This window comes from Equus quagga, chromosome 21 (assembly GCF_021613505.1).
Source record: "Equus quagga isolate Etosha38 chromosome 21, UCLA_HA_Equagga_1.0, whole genome shotgun sequence".
Taxonomy (NCBI): Eukaryota; Metazoa; Chordata; class Mammalia; order Perissodactyla; family Equidae; genus Equus; species Equus quagga.
In genome coordinates, this window is record NC_060287.1 from 9,176,400 (window position 1) to 9,190,553 (window position 14,154).

Here is a 14,154-nt window from a genome sequence, read left to right on the forward strand (position 1 = left end):
GGTGGATAAGACACTGCAGCTTGAATATAATAAAAAAGAATAAGCACAACATGTGAGGAACAGCAAGAAAGTTGGCTTCTCTGGAAAAACTATATGAGGAGATAAATTCAAAATATGAGATAAATATTGAGAGGGGGCTTCCCATTTGATATATTTCTAATTTGATAGTTCAGTAGTAAATATTCATTAGTAGGAGAATAACATATAGAAGACAATGAGTGTATAAAAGATTAGTTCCCAAAATAAACAGAAGAACAATAGAAGAGAGAAAAGACTGAAAACTGTTATCTGTCAGTAAGACATGGAAATCCAGCCACTGGTGATAATGAGATGCTGACAGAATTGACTACATAAAATGAAAAACATGAGTGAACCCAAAGCTAATTTGGCAGCATTGTCAAACTTAATTTGTTTCTACTCCTTTTTTCATATTTTTTTCTTTTTCTTATCTCCTCCAACATAATAACCTTTGTTTCTGTATAGTAGAATTGCAAGAAGAATAAATAATATGTTACTTCTCATAGCACATATACTTTCAAAGCCTGGACTTTCATAGGGTTTTGTTTTCATAAATTATTTAGAGGATAAGAGTTTTTATGCCATTACATCAGACTTAAATCCTTGTGTTAAGACTGGAAATATTTAAGAAAGATAAAGGTCTGCATTCCCTTTCTATATTTCAAACAAATACAGCATTGTAGACATTCCATTTCCTCTACTTCCTAAGCGTTTTGTTCATGTAATGGATCAATAGGGCTATCTCTAGAAATTCCTATCAATGTATGAAGTGACTGTGATGAAAATTTCCTCTTGCTAATAATGTGCCAACAAAACTGTCAATGAGCTAATGATACAAAGAGATAATAGTGATGGCAAAGATTAGCACAAAAAGACTATTATAAAATTGGAATCTATAACTTATATTCAGCCTCAGGACATATGGACTAGTGAAGAACACTGCAGATAATACCAAAATGAACACAGTTTCCCCGAACAGAATCATTAATATCTGCAAATAAGAAAAATCCTATGTCTGAAACAGTCAAGAACTTACAGTATAGGCTGAATTGTATAGTATGTGGGACTGGATGAAATCATGTCTCCTTCCCTCGGATAATCTACTTATTTGTCTTCTGGCATGCCTTTCTTCCATTGATGTCATAGAAAGTGTTGGTTCTACCAACACTGTCATTGTGTTTTAAAAGAGGAAGAAGTTCTTGATTCACATGGGTGATTTACAAAATTGTATATAAATTTAAGTTGAATATGTGAGAGGCTATTCTCTCAGAATTAAAATGAAATGAATCAAAAATGCAACCACCTGCATTTAAACCACACTTATCCAGGCTCAACACTGCCTTGCCCTCAGTAAGTAATGTAGCAGACAGTAGGAAAAATAGTATTGATCTTGGAAACAAACATATAAGGAGATAGCATGGATTAAGATACCCAGACATACCTGCATATCTGTGTGACACGAGGGGCGAGCCTTGGCTCTTTGTCAGGGAGCAGAAAATGAGGTCTTCTGAATTCAGTCAGGAAAGAACATAGGCTGGGAAGAAGAGGGGGAGGAAGATGGCTCCATGCTGAATTTCGCTACTTCGTGATTTTTGCCTTGGACAAACTTTCCTGCTTACGAGGTAACTAAACCTGCACTGCACAGATGCCACAGACTATTATAAGTGATCAATATTAGGTTTTGATAGAAATACAGATCAGACTTACATAATCATAAGTCCTGTTGTTTTAAAGTGGTATCTAATAACATGTTACTCATGGAAAGTCCTATAAGATTCAGCTTAAATGTTTGCTTCGCTGGGTGATCTTTCTTGATCCCTAGATGATACCATTTTTCTCACTTTTGTTTCCTTTAATGCTATGTTCATTTCCTATTAGAATATTTACCACAAGTTTGTGTAGTCATTTATTTAATGTATGTCTTTAATGATAAAGCCTAAAATCTGTGAGGACAAAGACAGTTACTTTTATTTCACTGCTGTATTCCAGTACTTAGTAGAGATCCTGGTACGTAATTGGTGCTCAACTAATAGCTAATGATACAACACTATGATACGACTCAATTAAACTTTAATCAAAAATAAATGTCAGATAATACTTGGAAATAAGAAGCATCGTTATTGAATGTTTTTCTTCTTCTCAGTGAGTATTACAATGACCTTGATTCAGCATTTTTCTCATGAAAATTAATGATGTTTCTGCTGCCTCAATTCTCTTTATAAGTTCTTTGTTGTTTCTATGAAGATGTATTATTTTAGAGTTGCTTCTCATTCTCGAAACACATTTCTTTATATTAATTAATTTTTCGGCTTTCAAAGTCTCTCGAAAGTTGGAATTCTACCTGCCTATTTTTGCAGAGCATTTTTATGACACTTGTATTTGACCTATTGTTATCTTTTGGTCTCCTGTCTTATCAAAACCAATTATCAATGATGGAATTTGGAGAGAGTTGTTTTATCAGTACATGTTAGTGGAGCGTATCAAACTTTCCCAACATTTTGTAATAAAAACTAACAGGCCTGGAAATGATGCAATCATGGTTTGCGAGTCACTTTTCGGCTATGCAACTTGGAGTAAGTTTGTGAACTCACTAGGCCACTTCTCTCATATGTAAAGTGAGGTTCAATAAACTTACACATAAAGGATTGAGCCCAATGCCTGGCACACTGTAGGAATTCAGATGTGTGTATGTGTGTGTGTGTGTGTATGTGGGCGTGTCAACACATACATATATATCGATGCATGTATGTATATATAAATTCTAGGCAATGTATCGCTTGGAACCCTTTTCAAAGAATTGAATACCTGAAATCAATTTCGAGCTGAAGCCTAGCTTATTCATTCATTTATTTACACATTCATTCTATAAACATGTTGATTGCCTGCAATTTTCCTTAGTTATTATGCATACAGCAATAAATAGGTCACCTTTTTGCATTGAGAGGCTCACAGTTTTGGATGTATTCAGACATGGAAGCAAATTATTATAATATCATGATATGTCACTAGAGTGGAAATAAAACTGAGTACTGGGGAAGTGTGTATCTGGAAAACTAGTATTGTACCAGTCAAGTCATAAATATTGGGCATCTTACGTCTGGAGGTGACTCAGAGGCAGTTAGTCAAAGCAACAGGACCAAGCAAATGTTTATTGAAAATAATAATTGTATAATCACGTTTTCCTAGCCTGTAAGTTGCCTCCTAGTTGTACGCAAACAGTTATGTTAAATTAATTTTGATCTTTATTTAAGAATAAATGATTTGTGAGTGTGTACATGTGAACATATGGGAGGGTATGTTGTTATATAACACTGGCAAATGTCTATATCAGAGCGAAAATATCAATGGTGTTAGTTATGTAAACTTATTTTCAAAACATACCTATGGAAATTAAAATGCCATGAAATAGATGTTCGTTTGTTACCAGCTCTTAGTTAATATCAGTCTTGATATTGGTTCCCCTAAAGTGAACCCTGCCTATATGGTTAAAACTAAAAGCACGCATTCCCAGTCCCCTGGTTCTTTAGTTACACTCACATGTAAATGTTTGTCTCTTTAGCTTCTCACTCTCTGAGCTTTACAACCAAATGGAAGTTACAAATTGTTAAAGTTCAGAAGACCCCATGCTGGGTTCCCACCAAAGTTGTGGCTAATCCCAGAACCTTGAAGTTCTTTTACAGAGAAACCAATGTCCAGAGAATATCAAGAAACCGAAGCTTCTCAGTCCTGACTCCTTGGCTTCCTGATGTCAGAGTCTACCTTTCACCATGGAGATAAACAGCCAAGGACACTCATCTGAGAAATCCTTTGTCTCCTCCACTGGAAGCAGCTCCGGAGACAGGCTAATGGGAAAATGCTGACCAAGAAGGCCATGGCCCACCCCCCCATCTAAAACCCCAAATAAAAACCCCTAATGGTTTCTTAATGGGAAGCTAGGAATTTTTGAGTCACTAGCCTGTGCTTTGCTCCCTCCGCCTGGCAAAGTGAAGGTTTCCTTTTCCACTCAAGACTCTATTCTCATTATTTGGATTGGCATTGGGATCAGAGACCAAACTTTTGGTAACAACTTCACTTGTGCATGATGTGTGTATGTGTCCATCAGTACTATGAAGAGCTTGGGGTGTCCTAAGACTCCTTCAGACATGTGGGTATTGTCTAGACCTAGAGATAAGCACTCTACTTTCAACATCTCCTTCAGTAGCTGCAGTGCGGAATGAGTCCATCTCTGCCAACCTACTTGAAGTGACATCTATATATCTCAGTGGTGCTGGGGAGGTCATTGATCATTTCTAGAATTCACATCTTCAGCCTGAATGAATACCTCAAAAAAAATTCTATTCAATAATTCTACTAAGAAACAGGATGCTTACAGAGTGCTAAGCAACAATATTATAAAACCAAAGATTATCAAAAAATTATTTTAGGGATTCAAAGTAAACCCTTACATAAAATCACTGTTCTAGCTTTTAGCCTCTGTGTATGATAAGATAGTGAACAAGATGAAAACTCCAGTTGCACATGAACAGGAGAAACTATTTCTCTATGACTATTTTTCACAATATTTTCCATGATTACCTTTTTCATTATACATCTACATAAGGAGAGCATAATGGGTTACACTATAGCACATATTTATAGGAAGAAAATATTCAAGATTCAGAGTTTAAAAATAATCCATTTATTATCTTACTAAGCATGTAATTAGGACCTGCCATTATGATAAGCGTTGGATATAAAAAGACTGAGGAAGGGCTCAGTGCACGGGGTAACAGCAAAGCTGACAATTAAACGCAGTGAAAATACTGGATGCTGGAAAATTTTTGAGTTTTTACGCAATAAATATGTTCAGATTTTGGTATTAGAAAGATAAGTCTGGCATGAGGATAGTAGATAAAGTAATATTAAAATAATAAAATGACTAAAGTGTAGGAAGATAACACTGACTAATAAAAGGAAAACAGAAAGAAGCTAGAGGCAGCCAACCAGGTGAAGAACTCAGTCAGGGTTCTTTGGACAGCCTGGAGGCAACCACAAAGACACTGCAGGGCTCTCTAAGACTGAATTCTCTGCAGGAGGCACTGGATACACTACTCAGAACTAGGGCAGAAAGTGTAAGGGAAAATAAATGCAGCTACTTGAGTTTCCTTCCTGTATAGTCAGTATGAGGAGGGAGAGAAGAGAATGCGAGACACAGAGAACAGCACAGAACCCCAGAAAATATTCCTATGAGTGAGAGTCCTAAAGAGTTACAAGATAAGAATCTCTGCTCCTTCCCCCAGGCATTCACATCCTCACCACATCCTTCTTCAAGCCATGGCTAAGTTTACTATTTGTCCAGACAGTTAAACTCTTGAAGATAAAAACTATAATTATCAACTCTTACCGCTCTCAAAGAATGAAGAAATGCTCAGGCTAAAATTAGAAGCTGTTATTTTAAGAACGTGAAGAAAAGGAAAGAAGCCAAGAGTCTCAGCAGCCACAAAGCCAGATCTTCTAGAGAATCAGAAACCTATTCTTTGCCTCAAAGGATGAAACAATAAGTGTAATAAGCTGCTGGGAAATGCTGGTGCTCTGCGTAAGCATTCGTCTTTCCATCTCTACTTCTCTCTCAGTCCTTTTATTCCTATCTTGTACTCTATCAGAGAGAGGGAGGAAGGAAAGCTCAGGAGGGCATCTATTCTCAGGCATCCTTACCACAGGATCACTTAGGGCAGGTGCCACCCTCCACCAAAGACCCCAACCATGCCTGTCTGTGTCTGGGTTCCAATAGCTGGGAGCTGCTTCCTCCCTGACTGCTTCTGGCTCAATGTGGGAACAGCCCTAAGGGAATGGATTCTTTTTTGTTTTCCCTACCCCATGCTGATCCTTTTGTAAATAGTCTTTTGATTAAATTCTCCTTACTTGATCCAAAGGCTTGTGCCAGGAGCCTAATGAAAATATGGGGCATATGATTCTAGGACACTCACCTAAGCTTTAATAAAAGTAATTCAGTTCTCATCTGTTTTACATACTAGTTTATGAGGAGTTCCAAGACTAATTTTAAGAGTATGGTATGTTCTACAGCAAGCATTTAGTTAGCAGTCACATATTTATCCTAATACGCTTGTTAATGTACACACGCGTGAGGATATTTTCTCTAACTATGGTTGTAAGCTGCCTGAGGTGGGGCACCGAATCTCACTGGTAGCTGTAGAATGGAGCTCAAATATTTGTTCTCTGAATGAATGAATCAATGGATAGATGGCCTGGAAGTTAATTTTTCCAAGGTGAAAGATTTTTTAAAAGATCTGACTTTTAGAGTTAACAGAACATAAAAAAGAGTTTGCTGATTACTCATTTTCACTAAAATCTTGTTCGCATCCTATAGGTTTTGTTCTATTTAAACAAAATTTCTGTATTTCAACATCTAAGAGAAGCCGTTAATTGCTCTTTTATTTTCCTTTTTCCTTGCCTTACCTTACTTGTTAAACCAAGACCACACCTCTCTGAGGGAAGAGGGATAACCTATTTGGAATCAGAATTTGCATTGACGATTGGTAATGAATATCCTCCTCAAGCCCAAAATTAAGGTCTGAGCAAGGGCACTGCGTTGAGGCTTCTCTATCCCATTCCTAGATTGCATTGTTATTGATGCCCTTTCTTTAACATGAAACATCAGCTCCGATTAAGGGACACTTTAATCAGAGCAACGTTTCATTAAAAAGGAAAAAAATCCAGTAATACAAAAATATCTTACCAACGTTAGGAATGAACTAGTCTTTTGTGTCTAGGGACAAAATCTCCTTAACTAACTTCAATTAAAAAATAACACTTCTGTCCTTAATTTATTTTTACCTTTCCATGCTTATTTAGTCATGTTTGAATGGCTTTTACTAAAATTCATATGCTGCTTTTCCTAGACTGTTAGCCCCTTGAGGGGACTGACAAAGGACTTTATAACTAGCAGAGTACCTTGCAGAGAGTTAACTTAAACAAAATCTTGAGGTCAGATAAATTGCAGATTGCCCTTAGGGGACTGAAGACATTGGAGGACAGCTATTGCATTTAAATAACTGGCTGCCTTTAATCCACCCTAATAGTGGAATGGAGATTCTCAGAGAGAGGCAGAGATTGGGAAAACGAGACTGTTTTTGATTAGATGAAATAATTTTCATAGGATGGAAATCTATCTCTAGCACTTTTCTACTCTACACTTTGGTTTCTGCCAAAAGAAAATAGCGGGAAACTCAGACACAGGCAATTGAAGAGGTAACTCTATAATAAGCTTTTTGATTGGGAATGACAGGGCACAAAAATCGCAGAGGACTATGAGCAGTCAATGAAGCAAGGGAGAACCGAATATACGCCACAGCCCAGAGCACGGAGCACGTCGCAAGATGGCTTACCAAAGACCATCTTTATCAGAGCCACAAATAAAATCGAGATTTAGAGCAAATTGGTTATAACGTTATTAATTAATAGTACTAAGTAATAATATTTTGGATTTTTAAAAACCATTTTGAGATCAGTTAACCAATATTTACTGTTTGAGGTATCAGGATAATCATTTTTCATTAAAAAGAAGTTCTGTGCATCATTTTTGTCTAACAGCCAATTCAGAAAAGCAGTTGGCTTAAACCTGTGAGTTTAATTTGTGAACATTAAATGCATTGACTTAACTACCCTTTGGTTACATAATGCTTTAAAAAATCTTATTATGTATTAAATGGTAACAATTTTCTTCAAAGTTTTCCCTTTTCAACTTAAAACACTAAAGTGATAGCAGTAATTTCGTATCTATGAGCATTATCTGCTAAGTAAACTGAAATAATTCATGATATATAACAACTAAAAATATCTTATAAAATATAACTATTGTCAAAATATTTGAAGAATAGAATCAAGATGCATTTGCAATACATTCAATATATTATAATTGAGAAAGAAAGATAAAAACTTAGAAGATACACAGTGATCAAAAGTGAGTATATGAATTTTCAGACATAGTGAGTAGGGCTAGTTCAAAAAATCTTACAATTTCTTCTCAAATTTAGTTAACATGTTGCTCTTCTGTGTATGTGAAATATAAGGAATTCTTATGAAAGATAATTAAGGAAACTTTAAATTAGAAGAGTAAAAAATTTTATTTGCAAAAGGTCAGTGACGCAACATGACTGTTAGTGGTAAACGGCTTGAATTTGCTAGCTCATATTTTAAAAGGATTTTATATGCTTCTGCTGTCATGGTCTATGCAGTATTTTTCCCTCCTTTAAATGATTTCATTATTCTTCCAACACATAATTATAATATCTTTTCTTTAGCTGGGCTCCTTGGCGGCTGCAAGGCATAATCGTGTCTATTGTGAATGCTACCAAGGCTCCTTGTGGACATTTGCGACCTGTCATTGAACCTGCTGGACTGCAAGCTTGCCTCACATGAGCCTTAAGGCCACAAATCACTCAGTTCTTACTTATCATTTACAAATTATTTACAAACAACTTAGTTCTTTTTGAACTGACAAGATTCTATTTTTCCTTTTGAAAACAAGAGTCATATTAGATTTCTAAACAGCACAAAACTACTTGAAAAGCATTATTTCCTAGTCACTTCCATGTATTTAACACTCTGAGATCTACTTTGGAGCAACCGTTTTTAGATGTATTGTCTGTGATTTGGATCTGTAAAGATTCATCTCCAGGAGTATTATTTAGCATGTGCTCTAAAAAAGCCCTTCTCAATGTACAGATCTCAGAAGGCAGTGATATTTCAACAGCAACAGCAATACAAATTGAAAGGAACCAAGATGATGGCTATTTTATTTATCAGTATTAATTCATTTTATTTCTCCAAGTAAAGATGACCAGAAAACTACCATCTCTTCCTCCATCAATTATTTTTTTAAATGAAAGGATAATATTAATTTATAAATTTAGGCAGAAAATAATTATTCTTAGTGGAATGGATTTCGCTTACGAAAACTTGCTTCACTGTCTGTAGTTTGTGAATATCTTATCTCTGTCAGGTAAAATCTTCATCTTAAATCCAGCTGCTGTCAGCAGTTAAAGACTAGGAAAAACACTAGGGCTTTTCTGAGACTGCAGAGAGCCTCATGTTCCTATTGCAAGATGCTGAAATCTTTAATAGAACTGAAAAATCGAGTGATAGAACAAATTTCAGCAAAAGAGTACCTCTAATACTAAGTACAAAGATCAGTATTGTTGTAATATTTGAAGAATACAATCAAGATGCATTTGTTATATATTCAGTATATTGTATTTTGAAAGAAAAGTTAAAAACACAGAAGATACATGGTAATTAGAGAATGACTATATGAGCAACATATCTAGGCAGTAGGTGGGCGAAGTCCTGCCATCATGACCATTAGACCATGAGAACAAGCAAGTGCAATATGGTTTGAAGGAGCTGATGGATGGAGCAGGAGCAATGGATTTGTTACAGAAGCCTTCAGACTAGAGATAAACTTAATTTAGGATTAGAGAAATGCTTCCTTGTACGTCCCCATGGAAAAATCGCTGTTGGTACCCTGAAAATGTGACGTAAAATGAATTCCAGAAAGAAGAGCCATGAGTAAACCCCTAAAGCTATAAAGGAGTAAGACATATTTGAGAAAAGTAGAAGTGGTACATGGTCTTTCCCAGGAATTAACAATTTGTGCAACTGAAACTTTCGGTGGTCTACTCAAGCCAATGGCAGGTCAGGCAAGTGCTTATGAACTTGATGGCCTGTCAAGCTTTCTTTTGCTGTTTTTGTATGTTTTATCCTCATCATAACAAACTGATTGTGAGAAAAATAATTAAAATAAGTTAATTAACTGTGATATTGAGAAAAAAATGAGCGAGCTTTAAACAGCTTGCAGGAGCCCAGGGCTCCTCTTTCCATTCAAGCACCTTTATAAGCCACACCTTTATCAGTAAACTGCGCTCAACTCTAAATTCTAGCATGAAAACAAAAACAGAAAACACATGTCAAGAAATAAACAATAAATAAATAATCAAGAACTGGAGCCATATGTTTCTGAGGAAAGATCTTAAAAATGGAAAATACTTTACAAATGTTTCCTTCTCTCTCACTTTTCAAAGATTCTATTTGCTCTCAGTTGACGACACCTAAAAGCGGAGGAAGCTATCATTGAGATGCTTGACCACCGCAAGAAGGCAGATCAGTATTCTCCTTGGGGCACCTCCAACTGATGACGTTCTGCATATATGACAGCACTTCTAAACCTCCAGGCCCCTTTGGTTGTGTCTATAGATTCCGCGATGCCCTTTCGTGAGGAAGCAAGATCCGAGTAAAGGTCAACATGGAGTTATTTACTACCTGAGAATAATATAGAAGGAACAAAAATGGCATTGATATAAATGCTTCAAAGGGTAATTCTATAAAAGGATTAGATCAGCTATCTCCATTAATGACAGAAAAAACAATAGGCAAACTGCAAAGTTAGGTACTCTGATTACCTTAAAGAATATTGCATGACCATGAGCAATATGAAAACAAAAAGTGTTGCTTTAAAAAAACTGAGTCATTACAAAATTTGTAAATGTTTTGCTAGCTTGAAAAATTAAATATAAAAGAACTAAACTAAATAATTTCAAAGATTCATATTAAAATGTTTGATAGCTTAAAATATTCTTATTATACTGTATTATTCTTATTATATAGAGTTTTTATATCATTCTTATTACAGAGTTTTTTATATCATTCTTATTATACAAAATATATATTCTTATTATATAATTTTTTATACCAATTATCTCTGAGTAAATAGATTTGTTACAAGTTTATAAATATGGTTACCTACCTGTTGACTATCTATGCATATAAAATAATTCTACTACATTCATGGATTGATATCACGAACAAAATTCGCTTTTATATTTAATATAAAATAGACATTCTTGTCTGTCTCCCTCTTCTCTTTTTTGTTGATTCATTTTATGGTTAAATCCTCAAAAGGGCAATGAATGACAACCAAATTGATTTTTAGTTTCAAATCTGTTAAATAAAACACCTGGTACCATGTGCAGGTGCCGGTGTCTGGGGAAATTTCTACTGTTTTAGAGGTCATTGTAAGTACCACATGAGGTATGAAACAAAGCTGATGGGGTGTTTTTAGGTAGGTTATACATTTTCCACAGGATATCTTTTTGAATATAGCTCGCTTTATGTCTTGTCTGTTTACCCCTTTCTCCCCACCCCCAGGTGGCCTGTGCTTCAATCAAAATCCTCCAGCTCTGACCCTGAGCTGCTTCCTTAGCTAACTGCAGGACTTAGCAAATAATAATGGCAACAAAGAAAGTGACTAAATTGTGAAAGAAGACAAAATAACTTCTGCTTTGTGATGCACTTGCGCTTAATTACATGAGACTATTAAACCTTGACAACAACCTTGATTCACACCATCCACATCTGTGGTGACGTTCTATGTATAACAGTATAGAATGTCACCTAACTGTGGTTCATGAGAACGACTCCAAGTCATCCAAAAAGCATTAAATTTCATTCTCTTTCCTCTGCTGAGGAAGCATGGAAGCACAGAGTGCAAGTTCTACTATTTTTCCTGAGGCTAGTATTTTAGTGCTTAACTCTGTGCCATGAGATGTAAATATTTTCTAAGTATTGTGGATTGTTAAGATCATATTACATTATTAAGCCTTCGTGCTTAAAAGTATTTGGAAGGATATTTGGTAAAATTTGGTGGTTAATAGTATTGTGAAGGATATTTGCACTTTCTGTGTACTTTGTAAAATTACTAGCGGAATTACGTATCAGAGTTTTTAAAAGTATGAATTCCCCTAGTTATTATCTTGAAAAGGTCCCCTGTAGACAATAGCAGATAAAACTGGCACTTACTCTTGCGTTTATCAAACGTTTGTGGAGCACCTTCTTTGCTCCAGGAACTTGAAATGATAGGTTTTAAATGCTAATAAATCACAAACTTTGTCTTACCTGCACAGCGCCTCAGTCCCTGGAGTGGTGGCGGGGAAGGCGTTAGCATGAAAATGCATAATTAAAATAAAACTTAGGATTCAGTGAGTTCTTCTTTGTAAAGCATTTAAAGTAGCAACTGGCACATAACAACTGCAAGTCCTATGCTTAATTACTATATAAAAGAAATACTCTTACCTTTAAAAAATAATAATAAAAATAAAATGTGAAAAGATCTCAGGAAAACATACAAGGCATATATGAAAATTATCAACTACTAAGTTACCATGCTTCTTAAACATGTTTTGGTAATGAATTAACCCTAATTGAACAGAAATTACCTTATAATAAACACCTCTACACTTCTCAATTGAATATCTTTTTCCTCTCTTGTGGATTTGTCCCACTGACCTGTTGAGAGTTACCAAAAATAATACTGAAATCTGCTATATACCTCAACAGCTAAAATATTCTATGTCCTTTTCTAATATTTCATATAAGAGTAACAATAACATTTAAATACGTTATTATATAAATTTTATGGCTGAAATGGCAAAAAATAAAATGTTCAAGAAAACATTCTGGGGCTGGCCCCATGGCCCAGTGGTTGAGTTTGCCCGCTCCATCATGGCAGCCCAGGATTTCGTTGGTTTGGATTCTGGGCGCAGACATGGCATCACTCATTAGGTCACGCTGAGGTGGCTTCCCACGTGTCGCAACAAGAAGGACCCACAACTAAAATATACAACCATGTACTCAGGGGTTTGGGGAGAAAAACAGAAAAAAAATAGAATATTCTAATGTTTTTTATTTGTTAATTTATTTTGTCAATACTAAGTATTTTCAGATATTAACAAATGATAAATAAATGAAAAGTAATAAAATATGTTGGAGCATATGAGGAAGCCATTTAGGTTAAAACTAATTCAGCCTGATCTTGTTTTTCCAAAAGGACCTGAAGTGGCCTGTTGAGCATGTGTTGTACATCTGCTTGAAACATTTACTATGGCCCAGAGACAAGAATGATGCCCTTAAAGATAGGAATGTAACTTCCCCCATATTGGCATTTCTTTAACGATAAGCATCTCTCCTAAACTAAGGATTAATTACTGACCTGCTGTGCTCACCTTCTGACCGCTGACCTGCTGAACACCAATATGCTGTGCCAGCTAAGCATCTCATGACAATTGTAAAAGGGACATTCCTATCATATGTGATATATGGTCTTTGTTCCAAGATGGTAAATAACCACTCTGTACACCCCACTTCTTTGGTGCCCTTCTTTGCTTGGGGAAGGAAGGCCTTAGGCTAGTCCTCAGATCTGGCTCATAATAAATTCACCTTTATTTACAGATTGATTATGGATTATTTGCCTCCACACAAATGACAATTATTATGGCACACCATGGATCAAAGAATTTCCCAATTGTGGAAAAGCTAATTTGTGACTCAGAAATCATTTAATACTTTAACAATTAGCTTTAAAATAGATGAGTTTCATATAGAACATTTTCTGTTTCCATTTAGTAGTTTAATTTATATATAAGAATACTTATAACTGTGCCACATTTCCATTATTTAGTTTAAATACATTTTTAAGAATATTCATTACTGAAAGGATATTTGTTAATATTTCCTTTGGAGGCATTTTTATGTGAAATAACACTTCTAAAACTATTTTACATATATATAAACTATAAAAAAACAACGAAAATCCTAGGTCCAGTAACTTTTATTTGCTAATTAAAACTGGGAATGGAAACTGAAAATCTTCATTGTGTGCTGCTTTCTAATAATTACCATTAATGTAATTATTTTCTTGTTTAAAGCTTATCTAAATTTGTTCATTAGCCACCATGTTTAATTATAGACCTCAAAGAATGAAAAAAATCAATTTTATCACATTTTTTTACTGATCTCAGGGACTATGGCTAGTTATTCATTACCATCTGTGTTCATAGTCCTGTACAGTATGGCATGTGGGTCAAACTAATTACTATGCAAATACCAAGATCATCCTTGTGTTAATTCCCCAGGGACGTTGAAATCTTGTCTGGCTTAAAAAATAACACGAATAATTTTATTCGTGAAATTAATGATACAGATTTTTACTCAAGTTGGAATTCACAGTCAGCTAATAGTCTCTCTTTTTAAAATGGACGCATTTTAAATAGGACAGTTAATTTTAATTTTCTCAAAATTAAGCAA